Source organism: Lithobates pipiens, unplaced genomic scaffold (genome assembly GCF_037356315.1).
Source record: "Lithobates pipiens isolate NorthernLeopardFrog02 unplaced genomic scaffold, aLitPip1_a1.2 Scaffold_19, whole genome shotgun sequence".
NCBI lineage: Eukaryota > Metazoa > Chordata > Amphibia > Anura > Ranidae > Lithobates > Lithobates pipiens.
The window spans coordinates 520,293,022-520,298,089 of record NW_027507764.1 but is presented as its reverse complement, the minus strand read 5'-3'; the positions used below and the strand labels follow the sequence as shown (position 1 = coordinate 520,298,089).

At 44.4% G+C, this 5,068-nt stretch overlaps 1 pseudogene; it reads left to right on the top strand.

Annotated features, from left to right (window-relative positions):
* Window positions 1-3,507: 3,507 nt before the first annotated feature.
* LOC143999200 (5S ribosomal RNA) lies at window positions 3,508-3,626 on the top strand (annotated as a pseudogene).
* The last annotated feature ends 1,442 nt before the right edge of the window (window positions 3,627-5,068 follow it).

Here is a 5,068-nt window from a genome sequence, read left to right as displayed (position 1 = left end):
TCGTCAGTGGTGATATCAAAAGTGACAGTTGATGTGGAGAATTACAAATATGCAAAATAGAGCAAAAGAGTGCAAAGTTTATTTTGTTAAGTCATTGACTGATATCTATTTTTTAAGTTATTGGCCGTTATTGTTTTGGCAGTACATGGTTTATTTTGATGTATGATAGTTTTATTGCATGCTTGATGTGGGTGATTAAAATCGTGTAGTCTATATTTAGCATAAGAATGAAAAGGCATAACATGGCAATGAGACAAACTCCATTAGAGATGCGAACTAGATGAAATGATTAATTTGTGTCTGTATATCCAAGATTGTCTATTGTTATCACTTAGCCTACCCTCTAAATTCACTAGCCTCTCTATATACACGAGCATGTTTTCTGTTTCTGTATACATTACTCTGTCTTCTTTAAACCCTGGCCTGTCTTCTATATACACTCTGTTATACACTAGTTTCTCTGTATACACTAGCCGGTCTTCTGCATACAAAAGCCTGTCTTCGGTATACACTAGCCTATTTTCTGAATACACTAGCCCGTCTTCTGTATGCCCTAGCCTGTCTTCTGTATACATTAGTCTCTCTGTATAAACTAGCATCTCTCTATACCCCAAACTGTCCTCTGTAAACACCTGTCTCTCTTTATAGCCTGTCTAGCCTTTCATCTGTACACACTAGCTTCTCTGTATACACTAAACAGGCTTCTATATAAAATAGCTTCACTGTATGCACTAGCCTCTCTGTATAATCTAGCCTTTATTCTGTATTCACTAGCCTTTCTTCTGTATGCTGTAGTCTTCTATATATACTAGCTTCTCTGTACACCCTTGCATCTCTATAAACACTGTGTAAACTAGCCAGTCTTATGTATACACTCGCCGACTGTATACACCAGACTCTCTGAATACACTAAACCCTCTGTATACCACATCCTGTCTTCTGTATACACTAGACTGTAAAAATTAGCTAGAATACACCAGCCTGTCTTCTGTACCCACTAGACACTCTGTATACACTACCCAGTCTTCTGTATACACTGTCAGCTTTGATGTATACCCAAGCCTGTCTTCTGTATATGCACTGTCCTTTCTGTATACACTCGACTCTCTCTATACACTAATCTCTCTATATACACTAACATCTTTGTATATACTAGCCTCTCTTTAAACTAGCCTCTCTGTGTACCCCAGCCTCACTGTTTACTCTAGCATCTCTGTATACTCAAGCCTATCTGCATGCACGAGTCTGTATTCTGTATTCACTAGCCTTTCTTCTGTATGCTGTAGTCTTCTTTATATACCAGCTTCTCTGTACACCCTTGCATCTCTGTAAACACTGTGTAAACTAGCCAGTCTTATTTATACACTCGCCGACTGTATACACTAGACTCTCTGAATACCTAGCCTATGTTCTGAATACACTAGCCCGTCTTCTGTCTTCTGTATGCCCTCTCTGTATAAACTAGCATCTTTCTATACCCCAAACTGTCCTCTGTAAACACTTGTCTCTCTTTATAGCCTGTTTAGCCTTTCTTCTGTACACACTAGCTTCTCTGTATACACTAACCAGGCTTCTATATAAAATAGCTTCACTGTATGCACTAGCCTCTCTGTATAATCTAGCCTCTCTTTATACCCTAGATAGTGTTCTGCATACACTAGCCTCTCCGTAGAAGCCAGCCTTTATTCTGTATTCACTAGCCTTTCTACTGTATGCTGTAGTCTTCTATATATACTAGCTTCTCTGTACACCCTTGCATCTCTATACACCAGACTCTCTGAATACACTAAACCCTCTGTATACCACAGCCTGTCTTCTGTATACACTAGACTTTAAAAACTAGCTAGAATACACCAGCCTGTCTTCTGTATCCACTAGATTCTCTGTATACACTACCCAGGCTTCTGTATACACTGTCAGCTTGGATGTATACCCAAGCCTGTCTTCTGTATACACTAGTCTCTCTATATGCACTGTCCTATCTGTATACACTCGACTCTCTCTATACACTAACATCTTTGTATATACTAGCCTCTCTTTAAACTAGCCTTTCTGTGTACCCCAGCCTCACTGTTTACTCTAGCATCTCTGTATACTCAAGCCTATCTGCATACACGAGTCTGTATTCTGTATACACTAGCCTCTCTTTAAACTAGTCTCTGTATACCCCAGAATAACTGTATACTCTAGCCTCTCAGTATACACTAGCATTTCTGTACACATCACCCTATCTGTATTCACTAGCCTCTCTGTATACCCCAGCCTGCCTCTCTCTATACACTAGCTTTTCTTCTGAATATAATAGTCTCAGTCTCTCTCTATAACCAAGCCTGTTTTCTCTATACATTAGCATGTGTCCTGTATACACTAGCCTGTCTTCTTTATTCTCTAGCCTACCTTCTGTATACCTTAGCCTCTCTGTATAAACTAGCCTTCCTTCTATATACACTGCCATTTATGAGGTAAACAAAGAGTCTAGTGTACATAAACGACAGGCTAGAGTATAAAGAGAGGATAGGGTATACAGAAGAAAGCCTAGTGTATACAGAACACAGGCTAGTACCCTGAGCCTGGGTGAGAGAGGATGAGGAGCATTAGGAGGGCTTGGTCTTTCACATCCGACCAAGCCATGATGTGGCTCAACACGTCCAGCTGCCGAAAATAAGGACAAGCGTGGGAGGCACACAACACCCACTGTAACAGTGCTAGGTTCCTGCATTACAGAAACAGAACACCAGCAATAAGGGGTATCTTCAGGTGTATACTGTGCAGGAGGCACACAATACCCACTCTAACTTCTGCACTGCCGATGCCTGTATTGCAAAAATTGAACACCAGTAATAAAGGGTAGCTTCAGGTGTGTACTGTGCAGGAGGCACATAACACCCACTGTAACAGTGCTAGGTTCCCAAGCAGTAAAGACACTGTCCCTGCCTATCGTCCTCTTTCCCTGACCGCCGCAACACACTATACAAGGCCGCCGCGCTGGCTGCCTTATATAGTGTGGGTTGTGTACTAAACCCCCTTGAGCTATAATTGGCCACAGGAATACTGCCTGTGGTCAATTGTGGCTCTCCTCTCAGAGGATGTCACATCTGTTCTTATTATATAGAACTTATTATGCTCCTCGTAAACTTTTTCAATTTGGCCGAACGGCCGGACGCAAGTTGCCCCCGGTGCGGGAACATGGGGGGAGACATGATGCACATGTTTTGGAGATGCCCGAAGTTGATCTGCTACTGGACGGAGGTGACAGGAACCATTGATCGGGTGTTTGGAACCTCCACCAGGATGGAGGCGAAGTATTGTCTCCTGGGATTAGTTGAAGGAGTTGGAAACCCGGGAAGCAGCCAGATGGCAGTTCTGAGATGCCTATTTCAGGCAAGTAAACTGATTGCCCAACCCTGCTTAGCCTCCAATGTTGGCATTGACTTGGTTTTTTTAGCTTGTTTCCCAAGATCACCATGTTGGCGTTTGTCAAGATGGTTGAGAGTGCCCAAAGAGATCGCCTATGGCCCCATCCCCTTGAAAGTGCCCGATCTTGTCTGATCTCGGAGGTTAAGCATTGTCGGGCCTGATTAGTAACTGGATGGAAGACCGACTGGGAATACCAGGTGCCGTATGCTTATTTCTTGATCATACATCACGGGACACAGGATCATTACATAATGGGTTATATAGGCACCTCTGGTGATGGGACACTGGTTAACCCCCAATTAAGGAGAATTCCTTCCCTATATAACCCCTCCCATATGGGAGGCACCTAATTTTTCCCTTTGCCAGTGGTGGTTGGTCACGTAAAACATGTGCTATGAAGAAAGTTCTGTGCAGGTCCCTGCGGGGGCCTAAGGGCTACAACAAACCGGATCCATATCTCGGGCCGATATTTTGACTCCCAAGATGATATGGTACCCGGGCCTCGTCATCTGAAGAAACGAGGTTTTGCCTGTAAGTCCTCTCCTATTGGAAGACTGGGCTCTGGGAAAACCAGACTTACTGTACTATTTACATAGTGGCACAAAAGTTTCTGGCAGAGTCTTTTACAAGGTCCAGGTAGGAGGTTCTTCTGAGAAGGAACCCCAAAAAAAACCTGAAGGTTGGCACAACTCTGCCCGCCGTGATGGGTGAAGGCTGGAATCTGTCTGTTTTCAGCAATTCCTGCGGCGAGGACAGGTAAGGGAAGTTAATCCTGTATAAATTATATTATGGATTTCTTCATTGAGTAGTTGTATGTCTTACTTGGTTTCCACCACTAGGGGGAGTAAGAGCAGCCTGATGCATACTTACATGCCTTTCAGGTACACACGCTCAGTGAAGCCTGGTTCTCCCAGATGACTCATGTCTCCACTGCAATCTCAGCCACAATGAATGTAATACGTAGTCTGGGGGTCCCAGACAGCTCCGATGGCAATTCCCTTCCCCCCTGGATACCGGCAGTCCTCGTGCACGCACACCAAGCACGCTTCCGTGCTAATGGAGGAGGCGGGAGTGTGTTTGCGAGCCGCGTCGTTCGGTGTGCACGGCGCTGTACTGCGCAGTTTTACAGCCCAGAGCGTCAGGGGGCTGTAAGTGGAGACACAGGAGCTGTGGGCAGTAAGCATCCCAAGGGATTGGATCCAGGCAAACCTAAGACAAACCTACTCAGCATCAGGTTGTGCAGTTTAAGCATATATATTTATTGTGAGACTTTAAGCACAACAGTGATTGCACTTTGTACTAGTACCTCTGCTTTGTAGCTTAGGACTATGTCTCCTTGTAAGAGGGTCTCAGGGGGAGATAACAAGGACACTGGTAAGTCACCGCCTAGGTCTAGGGGTTCTAAAAATGCCTGTAGGTTACCATCCCCCCCTGCAAGACTGGAGTCAGCCTCACAGGATGCGTCAGTGCCCCTGTCAGGATTTGCAGCCTCTCCTGATATTTCAGCCCCGGTATACATCACTGAGGACTCCCTTAGGGCTACATTGGAAGGTTTTGAAGGGAGAATCATGAATTTTATTTCAGCTTCCCTGAAAGAAAGCAGGAAAAGGGGTAGATCCCCTCCCTCTGCTGAGATTCCTCTTTCAGATGA